Source organism: Panulirus ornatus, chromosome 37, assembly GCF_036320965.1.
Source record: "Panulirus ornatus isolate Po-2019 chromosome 37, ASM3632096v1, whole genome shotgun sequence".
Classification (NCBI taxonomy): Eukaryota; Metazoa; Arthropoda; class Malacostraca; order Decapoda; family Palinuridae; genus Panulirus; species Panulirus ornatus.
The window spans coordinates 14,787,199-14,804,414 of NC_092260.1; the positions used below are offsets into that span (position 1 = coordinate 14,787,199).

At 40.9% G+C, this 17,216-nt stretch overlaps 1 long non-coding RNA gene across 2 annotated transcripts in view; it reads right to left on the bottom strand.

The window, feature by feature from the left end:
• Positions 1-16,582, bottom strand: part of LOC139760518 (uncharacterized) — a 25,049-nt gene extending 8,467 nt beyond the window's left edge. The window contains exons 1-4 of one of the 2 annotated variants that reach the window (XR_011715360.1): positions 16,502-16,582; positions 16,128-16,284; positions 14,048-14,211; positions 11,968-12,131 (exon numbers count right to left, since the gene is read on the bottom strand). This is a non-coding gene — a long non-coding RNA (uncharacterized lncRNA). Of the gene's footprint in view, positions 1-11,967; positions 12,132-14,047; positions 14,212-16,127 lie in introns of both variants that reach the window. The other variant, XR_011715359.1, reaches the window with a different exon arrangement.
• Positions 16,583-17,216: the final 634 nt, after the last annotated feature.

The window sequence follows — 17,216 nt, forward strand, 5'->3', positions numbered from 1 at the left end:
CTGGGGTTAGGGGTGAAAAAAATATTTCCCCACTTATTCCCTGCGTGTCGTAGAAGGCGACTAAAAGGGGGGGGAAAGGGGGGGGCGGGGAAATCCCCCCCCCCCGCTTTTTTTTTTTTTCCCCAAAAAGGGGGAACAGAAAAGGGGGCCGGGGGTGGGATATTCCCTAAAAGGCCCCAGTCCAAAGTTCTTAAGTTCCCTCGCTAACCCGGGGAAATTTTGGCGAATAGTTTTGAAAAAAGTTTGGATATATTTTTTAATACAAAATAAAAAATTTTATATATATATTTTTAATTTATATATATATTTATATTTTATTTTAAAATAGTTTCCCACCCCCCTGCGCACAACTCTATCCACCCCCACGCCCTCACAACCATAAAAACATTTTTGGGGAAACCCAACTTTTCCTTTCCCAAACTACCCTTTTTTCCCTTCAAAAGGATAATGTTCTCGGACTTCCACACATTCTTCAAGGCCCCCAAAGGTTTTTCGCCCCCTCCCCCACCCTATGATTCACTTCTGCTTCCATGGTTCCATCCACTGCCAAATCCACTCCCAGATATCTAAAACACTTTACTTCCTCCAGTTTTTCTCCATTCAAACTTACCTCCCAATTGACTTGACCCTCAACCCTACTGAACCTAATTACCTTGCTCTTATTCACATTTACTCTTAACTTTCTTCTTTCACACACTTTACCAAACTCAGTTACCAGCTTCTGCAGTTTCTCACATGAATCAGCCACCAGCGCTGTATCATCAGCAAACAACAACTGACTCACTTCCCGAGCTCTCTCATCCCCAACAGACTGCATACTTGCCCCTCTTTCCAAAACTCTTGCATTCACCTCCCTAACAACTCCATCCATAAACAAACTAAACAACCATGGAGACATCACACACCCCTGCCGCAAACCTACATTCACTGAGAACCAATCACTTTCCTCTCTTCCTACACGTACACATGCCTTACATCCTCGATAAAAACTTTTCACTGCTTCTAACAACTTGCCTCCCACACCATATATTCTTAATACCTTCCACAGAGCATCTCTATCAACTCTATCATATGCCTTCTCCAGATCCATATATGCTACATACAAATCCATTTGCTTGTCTAAGTATTTCTCACATACATTCTTCAAAGCAAACACCTGATCCACACATCCTCTACCACTTCTGAAACCACACTGCTCTTCCCCAATCTGATGCTCTGTACATGCCTTCACCCTCTCAATCAATACCCTCCCATATAATTTACCAGGAATACTCAACAAACTTATACCTCTGTAATTTGAGCACTCACTCTTATCCCCTTTGCCTTTGTACAATGGCACTATGCACGCATTCCGCCAATCCTCAGGTACCTCACCATGAGTCATAAATACATTAAATAACCTTACCAACCAGTCAACAATACAGTCACCCCCTTTTTTAATAAATTCCACTGCAATACCATCCAAACCTGCTGCCTTGCCGGCTTTCATCTTCCGCAAAGCTTTCACTACCTCTTCTCTGTTTACCAAATCATTTTCCCTAACCCTCTCACTTTGCACACCACCTCGACCAAAACACCCTATATCTGCCACTCTATCATCAAACACATTCAACAAACCTTCAAAATACTCACTCCATCTCCTTCCTCACATCACCACTACTTGTTATCACCTCCCCATTTGTGCCCTTCACTGAAGTTCCCATTTGCTCCCTTGTCTTACGCACTTTATTTACCTCCTTCCAGAACATCTTTTTATTCTCCCTAAAATTTAATGATACTCTCTCACCCCAACTCTCATTTGCCCTCTTTTTCACCTCTTGCACCTTTCTCTTGACCTCCTGTGTCTTTCTTTTATACATCTCCCACTCAATTGCATTTTTTCCCTTCAAAAATCGTCCAAATGCCTCTCTCTTCTCTTTCACTAATAATCTTACTTCTTCATTCCACCACTCACTACCCTTTCTCATCAACCCACCTCCCACTCTTCTCATGCCACAAGCATCTTTTGCACAATCCATCACTGATTCCCTAAATACATCCCATTCCTCCCCCACTCCCCTTACTTCCATTGTTCTCACCTTTTTCCATTTTGTACTCAGTCTCTCCTGGTACTTCCTCACACAAGTCTCCTTCCCAAGCTCACTTACTCTCACCATATATTATATATATATATAAATATATATATATATATATATATATATATATATATATATATATATATATATATATATATATATATGTAAGTGATGTCTCCATGGTTGTTTAATTTGTTTATGGACGGGATTGTTAGGGAGGTGAATGCAAGAGTTTTAGCAAGAGGGGCAAGTATGCAGTATGTTGCGGATGAAAGGGCATGGGAAGTGAGTCAGTTGTTGTTCTCTGATGATACAGCGCTGGTAGCTGATTTAAGGGAGAAACTGCAGAAGCTGGTGACCCAGTGTGGTAAAGTGTGTGAAAGAAGAAAGCTGAGAAAAATGTGAATAAGAGCAAGGTTATTAGGTTCAGTGGGGTTGAGGGACAAGTTAATTGGGAGGTAAGTTTGAATGGAGAAAAACTGGAGGAAGTGAAGTGTTTTAGATATCTGGGAATGGATTTGGCAGCAGATGGAATCATGGAAGCGGAAGTGAGTCACGGTTGGGGAGGGAGTGAAGTTTCTGGGAGCAATGAAGAATGTGTGGAAGGCGAGAATGTTATCTCGGAGCAAAAATGGGTATGTTTAAAGGAATAGCGGCTCCAACAATGTTATATGGTTGCAAAGCATGGGCTATAGGTAGGGTTGTGCAGAGGAGTGTGGATATGTTGGAAATGAAATGTCTGAGGACAGTATGTGGTGTGAGGTGTGTGGTAATAAAAAGAGTATTATTGAGAAATCAGGTGTGTTGGAATGGTTTGGTCACATGGAGAGAATGAGTGAGGAAAAATTGATAAAGAGGATATATGTGTCAGAGGTAGAGAGAATGAGAAGTGGGAGACCAAATTGGAGGTGGAAGGATAGGGTGAAAAAGACTTTGAGCGATCAGGGCCTGAACATACAGGAGGGTTAAAGGCGTGCAAGGAATAGAGTGAATTGGAACAATTTGGTATACCAGGGTCGATGTGCTGTCAATGGATTGAACCAGGGCATGTCAAGTGTCTGGGGTAAGCCATGTTAAGGTTTGCAGGGCCTGGATGAGGAAAGGGAGCTGTGATTTTCGGTAAATACACATGACAGCTAGAGGCTGACTATGAACGAATGTGGCCTTTTTTGTCTTTTCCCAGCATTACCTTTCGCGCATGCGGGAAGGAAGGGGGGGGGTGTTATTTCATGGGTGGCGATGGGAATGGATGAAAGCAGCAAGCATGAAAATGTACATGAGGATATATGTATATATCTGTCTATATGTATGCATACGTTGAAATGTATAGGTATGTATATGTGCGTGTGTGGGAGTTTATGTATATACTTGTGAATGTGGGTGGGTTTGGGCCATTCTTTCGTCTGTTTCCTTGCGCTACCTCGCTAACGCTGGAGACGGTGATTAAGTATAATATAATATAAGAAGGAGTCATGCAGAGAGTGCTCATCCTCCTCAAAGGCTCAGATTGGGGTGTCTAAATGTGCGTGATGAAAAGAAGAGAGAATGTTGGGGTGAAGAGAGTGGTGAGAGTAAGAGGGCTTGGAAACGAGACTTGTGTGAGGAAGTACCAGGAGTGATTGAGTGCAGAATGGAAAAAGGTGATAGCAAATGATGTAAGGGTGTGGGGGAGGAACGGGATGTATTTAGAGAAGCAGTGATGGCTCAAGCAAAAGATGCCTGTGGCGTGAGGAAGGTGGGAGGTGGGCAGATTAGAAAGGGTCGTGAGTGGTGGGGTGAAGAAGTAAGATTGTTAGTGAAAGAGAAAAGAGAGGCCTTTGGACGATTTTTGCAGGAAAATAGTGTAAAAGACTGGGGGATGTATAAAAGAAAAGCAGGAGGTCAAGAGAAAGGTGCAAGAGGTGAAAAAGAGGGCAAATGAGAGTTGGTGTGAGAGAGTATCATTAAATTTTACGGAGAATAAAAAGACGTTTTGGAAGGAGGTAAATGAAGTGCGTAAGACAAGAGGACAAATAGGAACATCAGTGAAGAGGGCTAATGGGGAGGCAATAACACGGAGTGGTGAAGTGAGGATATGGAGCGAGTATTTTGAAGGTTTCTTGAATGTGTCTGATGATAACAGTGTCAGATATAAGGTGTTTTGGTCGAGTTGGTGTGTGAGGTGAGAGGGTCTGGGCAAATAGTTTAGTAAACAGAGAAGAGGTTGTGAAAGTTCTGTGGAAGATGAAAGCCGGCAAGGTGGCGGTTTTGGAGGGTATTGCAGTGGAATTTATTAAAAGAGGGGGTGACTGTGTTGCTGAGGATATTCAATGTATGCATGTTTCATGGTGAAGAGCCAGAGGATTGGCAGAATGCATGCATAGTGGCACTGTGCAAAGGCAAAGCAGATACAGGTGAGTGCTCAAATTACAGAGGTATAAATTTGTTGAGTATTCCTGGGAAATTATATGGGAAGGTATTGATTGAGAGGGTCAAGGCATGTACAGAGCATCAGATTGGGGAAGAGCAGTGTGGTTTCAGAAGTGGTAAAGGATGTGTGGATCAGGTGTTTGCTTTGAAGAACGTATGTGAGAAATACTTAGAAAAGCAAATGGATTTGTATGTAGCATTTATGAATCTGGAGAAGGGATGTGATAGAGTTGATAGAGATTCTCTGTGGAAGGTATTAAGAGTATTTGGTGTGGGAGGTAAGTTGCTAGAAGCAGTGAAAAGTTTTTATCGAGGATGTAAGGCATGTATACGAGTAGGAAGAGAGGAAAGTGATTGGTTCCCAGTGAAAGTCAGTTTGTAGCAGGGGAGCATGATGTCTCCATGGTTCTTTGATTTGTTTATTGATGGGGTTGTTAGGGAGGTGAATGCAAGAGTTTCGGAAAGGGGCAAGTATGCAATCTGTTGTGGACGAGAGGGCTTGGGAAGTGAGTCAGTTGTTGTTCGCTGATGATACAGTGCTAGTGACTGATTCAGGTGAGAAACTGCAGAAGCTGGTGACTGAGTTTGGTAAAGTGAGTGAAAGAAGAAAGCTTAGAGTAAATGTGAATAAGAGCAAGGTTATTAGGTACAGTAGGGTTGAGGGACAAGTCAACTGGGAGGTAAGTTTGAATGGAGAAAAACTAGAGGAAGTGAAGTGTTTAAGATATCTGGGAGTGGATTTGGCAGCAGCTGGAACATGGAAGCGGAAGTGAGTCACAAGGTGGGGGAAGGGGTGAAAGTTCTGGGAGCGGTGAAAAATGTGTGGAAGGTGAGAACACTATCTCAGAAAGCAAAAATGAGTATTTTTGAAGGAATAGTGGTTCCAACAATGTTATATGGTTGCGAGGTGTGGGCTATAGATAGAGTTGTGTGGAGGAGGGTGGATGTATTGGAAAGGAGATGTTTGAGGACAATATGTGGTATGAGGTGGTTTGATTAAGTAAGTAATGAAAGGGTAATAGAGATGTGTGGTAATACAAAGAGTGTGGTTAAGAGAGCAGAAGAGGGTGTTTTAAAATGATTTAGTCACATGGAGAGAAGGAGTGTGGAAATACTGACAAATACTGACAAAGAGGATATATGTGTCAGAGGTGGAGCGAACGAGGAGAAGTGGGAGACCAAATTGGAGGTGGAAGGATGGAGTGAAACAGATTTTGATCGATCGGGGCCTGAACATGCAGGAGGGTGAAAGGCGTTTAAGGAATAGAGTGAATTGGAACAATGTGGTATACCGGGGTCTACATGCTGTCAATGGATTGAACCAGGGCATGTGAAGTGTCTGGGGTAAACCATGGAAAGTTTTGTGGGGCCTGGATGTGGAAAGGGAGCTGTGGTTTCGGTGCATTATACATGACAGCTAGAGACTGAATGTGAACAAATGTGGCCTTTGTTGTCTTTTCTTATCACTACCTCAGCGCGCATGCGGGGGGATGGGGTTGTCATTTCATGTGGTGGGGTGGCGATGGGAATGAATAAAGGCAGCAAGTATGAATTACGTACATGTGTATATATGTATATGTCTGTGTATGTATACATGATGTATACAATGAAATGTATAGGTATGTATATGTGCATGTGTAGATGTTTATGTACATACATGTGCATGTGGGTGGGTTGGGCCATTCTTTCGTCTGTTTCCTTGCGCTACCTCGATAACGTGGGAGACAGCAACAAAGTATAATAAAATAGATAAAATATATTCTATTTATATTTATTCATTATACTAAGTCGCCATCTCTCGCGTTACTGAGGCAGCGCAAGGAAACAAACGAAAAAATGGCCCAACCCACTCCCGTAGACATGCATATACATATACACCCATACATGCAAATATACATACCTATACATTACCTATATATCAAAAAGCCACAGTGACATTACACAGCCCTGCCTCACACTCGCATGTATAACAAAACTTTTGCTGAACTCTCTATCCACTCTTACACATGCATTTGCTCCTCTATAGAAGGCTTTCACACCATACACTTGTACCCCTACCCCATATATCCTTAACATAAGGCTTTCACACCATCCAACAGTTCTCCCCTACCCCATTTATCCCCATCACATCCCATAAAGCATTCCGCTCAACTCTGTCCTATGCTTTCTCCAAATCCATAAAAACTACACACAACTTAACTTTCACTAAATACTTTTCCAAGGGCATCTTTACCACAAAAATCTGATCCACACTCGCCTAACTTTCCTAAAACACCCATACTCCTTACTTATTCTGCATTCAGTCAGTTCCACCTTTCTATCAACTGACATTCTTGCATACACTTTTCCTAATATACTCAACAGACTTTTTTTTTTTTTTCCCGCTGTCTCCCGCGTTTGCGAGGTAGCGCAAGGAAACAGACGAAAGAAATGGCCCAACCCACCCCCATACACATGTATATACATACGTCCACACACGCAAATATACATACCTACACAGCTTTCCATGGTTTACCCCAGTCGCTTCACATGCCTTGATTCACTCCACTGACAGCACGCCAACCCCGGTATACCACATCGCTCCAATTCACTCTATTCCTTGCCCTCCTTTCACCCTCCTGCATGTTCAGGCCCCGATCACACAAAATCTTTTTCACTCCATCTTTCCACCTCCAATTTGGTCTCCCTCTTCTCCTCGTTCCCTCCACCTCCGACACATATATTCTCTTGGTCAATCTTTCCTCACTCATTCTCTCCATGTGCCCGAACCATTTCAAAACACCCTCTTCTGCTCTCTCAACCACGCTCTTTTTATTTCCACACATCTCTCTTACCCTTACGTTACTTACTCGATCAAACCACCTCACACCACACATTGTCCTCAAACATCTCATTTCCAGCACATCCATCCTCCTGCGCACAACTCTATCCATAGCCCACGCCTCGCAACCATACAACATTGTTGGAACCACTATTCCTTCAAACATACCCATTTTTGCTTTCCGAGATAATGTTCTCGACTTCCACACATTCTTCAAGGCTCCCAGAATTTTCGCCCCCTCCCCCACCCTATGATCCACTTCCGCTTCCATGGTTCCATCCGCTGCCAGATCCACTCCCAGATATCTAAAACACTTCACTTCCTCCAGTTTTTCTCCATTCAAACTCACCTCCCAATTGACTTGACCCTCAACCCTACTGTACCTAATAACCTTGCTCTTATTCACATTTACTCTTAACTTTCTTCTTTCACACACTTTACCAAACTCAGTCACCAGCTTCTGCAGTTTCTCACATGAATCAGCCACCAGCGCTGTATCATCAGCGAACAACAACTGACTCACTTCCCAAGCTCTCTCATCCCCAACAGACTTCATACTTGCCCCTCTTTCCAAAACTCTTGCATTCACCTCCCTAACAACCCCATCCATAAACAAATTAAACAACCATGGAGACATCACACACCCCTGCCGCAAACCTACATTCACTGAGAACCAATCACTTTCCTCTCTTCCTACACGTACACATGCCTTACATCCTCGATAAAAACTTTTCACTGCTTCTAACAATTTGCCTCCCACACCATATATTCTTAATACCTTCCACAGAGCATCTCTATCAACTCTATCATATGCCTTCTCCAGATCCATAAATGCTACATACAAATCCATTTGCTTTTCTAAGTATTTCTCACATACATTCTTCAAAGCAAACACCTGATCCACACATCCTCTACCACTTCTGAAACCACACTGCTCTTCCCCAATCTGATGCTCTGTACATGCCTTCACCCTCTCAATCAATATCCTCCCATATAATTTACCAGGAATACTCAACAAACTTATACCTCTGTAATTTGAGCACTCACTCTTATCCCCTTTGCCTTTGTACAATGGCACTATGCACGCATTCCGCCAATCCTCATGCACCTCACCATGAGTCATACATACATTAAATAACCTTACCAACCAGTCAACAATACAGTCACCCCCTTTTTTAATAAATTCCACTGCAATACCATCCAAACCTGCTGCCTTGCCGGCTTTCATCTTCCGCAAAGCTTTTACTACCTCTTCTCTGTTTACCAAATCATTTTCCCTAACCCTCTCACTTTGCACACCACCTCGACCAAAACACCCTATATCTGCCACTCTATCATCAAACACATTCAACAAACCTTCAAAATACTCACTCCATCTCCTTCTCACATCACCACTACTTGTTATCACCTCCCCATTTGCGCCCTTCACTGAAGTTCCCATTTGCTCCCTTGTCTTACGCACTTTATTTACCTCCTTCCAGAACATCTTTTTATTCTCCCTAAAATTTAATGATACTCTCTCACCCCAACTCTCATTTGCCCTTTTTTTCACCTCTTGCACCTTTCTCTTGACCTCCTGTCTCTTTCTTTTATACATCACCCACTCAATTTCATTTTTTCCCTGCAAAAATCATCCAAATGCCTCTCTCTTCTCTTTCACTAATACTCTTACTTCTTCATCCCACCACTCACTACCCTTTCTAATCAACCCACCTCCCACTCTTCTCATGCCACAAGCATCTTTTGCGCAATCCATCACTGATTCCCTAAATACATCCCATTCCTCCCCCACTCCCCTTACTTCCATTGTTCTCACCTTTTTCCATTCTGTACTCAGTCTCTCCTGGTACTTCCTCACACAAGTCTCCTTCCCAAGCTCACTTACTCTCACTTACTCTCACCACCCACTCAACAGACTTATTCCCCTAAAATTGCTACATGCATCCTCAGCACTTTGTCCTTTGAATAAGGAACAATAATAGCTTTCAAGCACAACTTTCCATTTCCATGCCAAATTATATATCAGATGCATCTACTCTACCACACTTTCTCCTTCATACTTTAGCATTTCAGCTGTAGTCCCATCCACTCCAGGTGCTTTTTTTTTTTTTTTTTACCTTCTGTCTGTCTTTATCTTTGATGCCCATTCCAACTAGAATTCCCTCAAGGGGTGTGGCCACAGCAATAGAACCTCCATAACAAGTAAACTCCACAGCTGCTTCTTAGCCTTTAGTACCGCTGGCAGAAATCAACTCTAGTGCAACGTTTGCAGAGGCTCCTGCTTTATGTTCCCACTGACTACTTTTACCTAATGCTCCTACCTACTACTTCTATCTAATGCTGCAGCCTAAATGTTCCTACCTTCTGTCTACTGCTCATACCATTTGGCATAAGGCAGGTCTAATGTGTAAAGCTCACCAAAAAAAAATATAGTTACAAAGAATGAGCTGTGTGAGTAAAGTGTTCTCAAGTGTTATGTAGGACTAGGAGAGATTGTATTTTTGCAAACAAAATGCCACATCAGCCTCATTATTGCCATTCATGCCTCCATTTTTGCTGTAGGCCCTTGCCTATATTCATCAATTCTTCAAAATACTTCCTACCTTCCTTTCATTCCCTTCTTTTGATACAGCAACTCCCCTTCCTTATTTCTTGCATGAACTTTTCCATTCTTACACCCATCTCTTTCCCTTTTCACCTCCCAGTACAATTTTCTATTTCCACAAAATTTTTCACTTAATCTTTTTCCAAAATCTTCATCTACTCTCTCTCTTCTTTCCTCTTATAATTTTTCAACATTCTAATTACACATTTAATATTTTTCCCTCCTCCTTTGCTAAACTTACACTGGTTCATTCCTTTCGAGCAATCTGCTATATGCCTTTTTCTTCATTTCCAAAGAATTTCTAATCTCTTCTATTCACCATACATTTCACTTTTTATTCCATATTTCATGACCTTGTATCCAACTACTAATTCTACAACTATTAACAGTATTTCTGTAAACACTTTAAACACCCGATTCACACACGACTGCATCCATACATTCACTTCACTTCCATCTAAACTTTCTGTCATTCTCCTCTTATATTCCTCCCTGCATTTTTTCTGGTTCATCTTCTCAGTTGCAAACACTTTTATGTCTCCATTCTTCCTTACACAATACCTCCACTTCTCCCTGATGCTCATCCCCACAATAGCTGCAAAATGGTCAGGCTCCAAAGGATCTTCTCACAACTCCAGCATCTAGCACAGCCTTTCTCAATCTTTCATCCACATCCATACAGTCAATCAAAGCCTTTTGTTATTCTCTTCCATCATTTCTCATCCATGTATATACACCTATGGATCATCTTGTGCTGAAGAAAGGTATTTCCAAGGAATAAACCCATCTCAGCACAGACATCCACAAGATAACTTCCATTTCCATTTACAACAGGCACTCCCCATTTACAAACTATCTCGTCAATTGCATCAAATCCCACTTTCACATTCATGGCACCCGTTACAACCACGTTTCTCTCATTCTCAAAACCATTTATACATTCAAAACCATTTATACAGTCATTCAAATTTCTCTAGAAATGCTTCATTTCATCCTTACCTTGGACAGTCTTCATATTCACTAAACATATTTTTGAACATTTTGCCAGCACATTTTAACCTTCAAGTACAATCATCTCAACATGATCAATAGCTTTCTTTCTTCTGGAACTTTTTAAAGCTACTTCCATGAAATCATGTTCTTTGTACGTATGGGACTGTTTTCACAGTTTTTAAGCAATGAACTAAAACAATATGCAACTGAAGCAATACGGGGATTGTTTCTGAGTACATCAGCCAGCTTTTGTAGAGGTTTTCCACTGACTAATTTTTCATATAGTAACTTGGTAGTAACATCTACCATCTTTTCCTCTGAGGAATGAAAAATTTGATTTCATGATCAAACTTGGATTGGTCGTCCATGCTCTAGTTCTGTCCTTAGCGCCTCTAACAAGAGGGCCACTCAGCTAGATCAAATGCAGCTGTCAGTGTTCTGCTGTAGTTGTAGGGTCAATTCACACAGCAGCAGAAGCCTCTTGTTCTTCTAAGATTTATCCCTTAAAATAGCAAGGTCTACTTTCTTTGAGATCCCTTCAAATACAGCTGTGTCTGGGACAACAGGAAGAGGACCTTAGTTCCTTTAAAGACCCTCCTCTGAATAAAATGTCAGAACTGCACCAATGGAACAAAATAACAATGACAACAAGGAACTGTGAGACGATAGCTTATCCTCCTCAAAGGATAAGTAAAGCTCGGGTGTCTGACGTGTGTGGATGTAAACGGGACAATAAGAAAGAGATCAGTATTCAAGCATAGGGGCCTGAATAATTTTAGTTCAGTGAAATTATGCTTGGCAATGTTCGAAGAGTAAAGTTTGCAGAGGGCAACACCAAAGGAGTGATGGCACTTCTGCTGAGGGAGAAGTTGTGGTGATGTGTGAAAATGTAGTGTGTTAGCTAGCTTAGCTAAAACGGATAATGGGTTTGCTTCACACCTACTAAGCTTGCACGCTGTACATATCAAGGGCAGTTCTCACTACATATACCTTCCATAATAATCCACTACCGCTGTTAAGCTAGTCTAAAAAGAGTGAAGGATTGTGAACAAAAAATTACGTGCCTTTATCCTGGGAGAATGAGTATTTTCCTTTTTTCCTCTTCACCGTCTCCGAAGAATAGCCCATTTTAGACGTCATGATGCTAGAGTTCTTGTTCACAGTTCCCTTATAATACTCAAGTGGCCACAGGCCGTGCTAAGTTTGCCTGATGGATAAACCGCCACAGCTGTAATAATAGCAAAATCGGGTAAATAACAGTTGAGCTACATCCATGATGTTATTGACACTATTACCTCTGGAATCTAATAGACTCTTACCCAACAATATGCCCAAATATGCCCAACTTATTAGATAATATATTTCCATATTGAATGTAAAGTTGAGCCATTCCTTACTTAGCATTAATGAAAGAAAGCAAAACAAAATAAAGATTCTACAACAAAATAAAATTCTACAACCATTAACAGTATTTCTGTAAAAACTTTAAACACCCGATTCACATACGACTGCATCCATACATTCACTTCACTTCCATCTAAACTTTCTGTCATTCTCCTCTTATGTTCCTCCCTGCACTTTTTCTGGTTCATCTTCTCAGTTGCAAACACTTTTATGTCTCCATTCTTCCTGACACAATACCTCCACTTCTCCCAGACTCTCATCCTCACAATAGCTGCAAAATGGTCAGGCCCCAAAGGATCTTCTCACAACTCCAGCATCTAGCACAGCCTTTCTCAATCTTTCATCCACTGCCATACAGTCAATCAAAGCCTTTTGTTATTCTCTTCCATCATTTCTCATCCATGTATATACACCTATGGATCATCTTGTGCTGAAGAAAGGTATTTCCAAGGAATAAACCCATCTCAGCACAGACATCCACAAGATAACTTCCATTTCCATTTACAACAGCCACTCCCCATTTACAAACTATCTCGTCAATTGCATCAAATCCCACTTTCACATTCATGGCACCTGTTACAACCACGTTTCTCCCATTCTCAAAACCATTTATACATTCAAAACCATTTATACAGTCATTCAAATTTCTCTAGAAATGCTTCATTTCATCCTTACCTTGCACAGTCTTCATATTCACTAAACATATTTTTGAACATCTTGCCAGCACATTTTAACCTTCAAGTACAATCATCTCAACATGATCAATAGCTTTCTTTCTTCTGGCACTTTAAAAGCTACTTCCATGAAATCATGTTCTTTGTATGTATGGGACTGTTTTCACAGTTTTTAAGCAATGAACTAAAACAATATGCAACAGAAGCAATATGCAGATTGTTTCTGAGTACATCAGCCAGCTTTTGTAGATTTTTTCCACTGACTAAATTTTGATATGGTAACTTGGTAGTAACATCTACCATCTTTTCCTCTGAGGAATGAAAAATTTGATTTCATGATCAAACTTGGATTGGTCGTCCACGCTCTAGTTCTGTCCTTAGCGCCTCTAACAAGAGGGCCACTCAGCTAGATCAAATGCAGTTATCAGTGTTCTGCTGTATTGTTGCAGGGTCAATTCATACAGCAGCAGAAGCCTCTTGTTCCTCTCAGATTCATCCCTTAAAATAGCAAGGTCTGCTTTCTTTGAGATCCCTTCAAATACAGCTGTGTCTGGGACAACTGGAAGAGGACCTTAGTTCCTTTGAAGACCCTCCTCTGAATATAATGTCAGAACTGCATCAATGGAACAAAATAACAATGACAACAAGGTACTGTGAGATGATAGCTTATGCTCCTCAAAGGATAAGTAAAGCTCGGGTGTCTGAATGTGTGTGGATGTAAAGAGGACAATACGAAAGAGATAAGTATTATGTTCCAGCATAGGGGCCTGGATAATTTCAGTTCAGTGAAACTATGCTTGGCAATGTTCTAAGAGTTAAGTTTGCAGAGGGCAACACCAAAGGAGTGATGGCACTTCTGCTGAGGGAGAAGTTGTGGTGATGTGTGAAAATGTAGTGTGTTAGCTAGCTTAGCTAAAAAGGATAATGGGTTTGCTTCGCACCTACTAAGCTTGCACGCTGTACATATCAAGTGCAGTTCTCACTAGATATACCTTCCATAATAATACACTACCGCTGTTAAGCTAGTCTGAAAAGAGTGAAGGACTGTGAACAAAAAATTACGTGCCTTTATCCTGGGAGAATGAGTATTTTCCTTGTTTCCTCTTCACCGTCTCCGAAGAATAGCCCATTTTGGACGTCATGATGCTAGAGTTCTTGTTCACAGTTCCCTTATAATACTCAAGTGGCCACAGGCCGTGCTAAGTTTGCCTGATGGATAAACCGCCACAGCTGTAATAATAGCAAAATCGGGTATATAACAGTTGAGCTATATCCATGATGTTATTGACACTATTACCTCTGGAATCTAATAGACTCTTACCCAATAATATGCCCAACTTATTAGATAATATATTTCCATATTGAATATAAAGTTGAGCCATTCCTTACTTAGCATTAATGAAAGAAAGCAAAACAAAATAAAGATTCTACAACAAAATAAAATTCTACAACCATTAACAGTATTTCTGTAAAAACTTTAAACACCCGATTCACACACGACTGTATCCATACATTCACTTCACTTCCATCTAAACTTCCTGTCATTCTCCTCTTATGTTCCTCCCTGCACTTTTTCTGGTTCATCTTCTCAGTTGCAAACACTTTTATGTCTCCATTCTTCCTGACACAATACCTCCACTTCTCCCAGACTCTCATCCTCACAATAGCTGCAAAATGGTCAGGCCCCAAAGGATCTTCTCACAACTCCAGCATCTAGCACAGCCTTTCTCAATCTTTCATCCACTGCCATACAGTCAATCAAAGCCTTTTGTTATTCTCTTCCATCATTTCTCATCCATGTATATACACCTATGGATCATCTTGTGCTGAAGAAAGGTATTTCCAAGGAATAAACCCATCTCAGCACAGACATCCACAAGATAACTTCCATTTCCATTTACAACAGCCACTCCCCATTTACAAACTATCTTGTCAATTGCATCAAATCCCACTTTCACATTCATAGCACCCGTTACAACCACGTTTCTCTCATTCTCAAAACCATTTATACATTCAAAACCATTTATACAGTCATTCAAATTTCTCTAGAAATGCTTCATTTCATCCTTACCTTGGACAGTCTTCATATTCACTAAACATATTTTTGAACATCTTGCCAGCACATTTTAACCTTCAAGTACAATCATCTCAACATGATCAATACCTTTCTTTCTTCTGGCACTTTTTAAAGCTACTTCCATGAAATCATGTTCTTTGTATGTATGGGACTGTTTTCACAGTTTTTAAGCAATGAACTAAAACAATATGCAACAGAAGCAATATGCAGATTGTTTCTGAGTACATCAGCCAGCTTTTGTAGATTTTTTCCACTGACTAATTTTTCATATAGTAACTTGGTAGTAACATCTACCATCGTTTCCTCTGAGGAATGAAAAATTTGATTTCATGATCAAACTTGGATTGGTCGTCCACGCTCTAGTTCTGTCCTTAGTGCCTCTAACAAGAGGGCCACTCAGCTAGATCAAATGCAGTTATCAGTGTTCTGCTGTATTGTTGTAAGGTCAATTCATACAGCAGCAGAAGCCTCTTGTTCCTCTAAGATTCATCCCTTAAAATAGCAAGGTCTGCTTTCTTTGAGATCCCTTCAAATACAGCTGTGTCTGGGACAACTGGAAGAGGACCTTAGTTCCTTTGAAGACCCTCCTCTGAATAAAATGTCAAAACTGCATCAATGGAACAAAATAACAATGACAACAAGGTACTGTGAGACGACAGCTTATGCTCCTCAAAGGATAAGTAAAGCTCGGGTGTCTGAATGTGTGTGGATGTAAACAGGACAATACGAAAGAGATAAGTATCATGTTCCAGCATAGGGGCCTGAATAATTTTAGTTCAGTGAAACTATGCTTGGCAATGTTCTAAGGGTAAAGTTTGCAGTGAGGGCAACACCAAAGGAGTGATGGCACTTCTGCTGAGGGAGAAGTTGTGGTGATGTGTGAAAATGTAGTGTGTTAGCTAGCTTAGCTAAAAAGGATAATGGGTTTGCTTCACACCTACTAAGCTTGCACGCTGTACATATTAAGGGCAGTTCTCACTATATATACCTTTCATAATAATACACTACCGCTGTTAAGCTACTCAAAAAAGAGTGAAGGATTGTGAACAAAAAATTACGTGCCTCTCACCTGGGAGAATGAGTATTTTCCTTTTTTCCTCTTCACCGTCTCCGAAGAATAGCCCGTTTTGGACGTCATGATGCTAGAGTTCTTGTTCACAGTTCCCTTATAATACTCAAGTGGCCACAGGCCGTGCTAAGTTTGCCTGATGGATAAACCGCCATAGCTGTAATAATAGCAAAATCGGGTAAATAACAGTTGAGCTATAGCCATGATGTTATTGACACTTACCTCTGGAATCTAATAGACTCTTACCCAACAATAAGCCCAACCTATTAGATAACATATTTCCATATTGAATATATAGTTGAGCCATTCGTTACTTAGCATTAATGAAAGAAAGCAAAACAAAATAAAGACGAAAGAAATTTGGAGAACTTAACTGCTGGGAAGTCATGTTTACGTCTATTTGCCAAACTCGCCACGAGATGGGCACCAAAGAGGCGCAATTTGAAAGCGGATAATGGCAAGGATAAACGAAAAACAAAAAGACAAAAAAAAAAAATCCTTTGAAAACCTATAAACGTACCTTATTAGACTCTTCTACTGCAATTATTTAGCTCAGGATTGAGAAAGAGAAAGGGGGGGGGGGGGTACTACTGAGCCCCAGATCGACCGCTTAGCCTAAATACAGGAGGATACGTTGCAGTGCACTGCTGGGTCCAGCATTTTGGATGCCCTATTCGAAAACAGACACAGAAGCCCTCCTATTATGACATAGTTAATGGGGTCCTGATTATGAAATCTCATTAGTTAAATCTTATACGATCATGAGCCAATCATAATCTCAAGAATGTTTTAATGAGCTTTAGTTTTGAAAGAGCTCTCAGCATCAGCACCTCTAATGGAACAAATAAAATACAGGTTTGCCCTAGCTAAGATGTATGGTATACAACAGAAACTCAACTGGGGCTCAATTCTGCATCATGAGTTGAGGGTGTAAGGTTTCAGTCTTTTAGCCTCATAACGAATTTCTAGCCTCTCAGCACCATAGAGCACAGCACCTTCGAGTTCTGCTTCTTCATTAGTTTACCTGCTGTGTACACGGTCCCTGATGGAAAGATAACAGTACAAACATGACTTAGTATTCACCAAGTT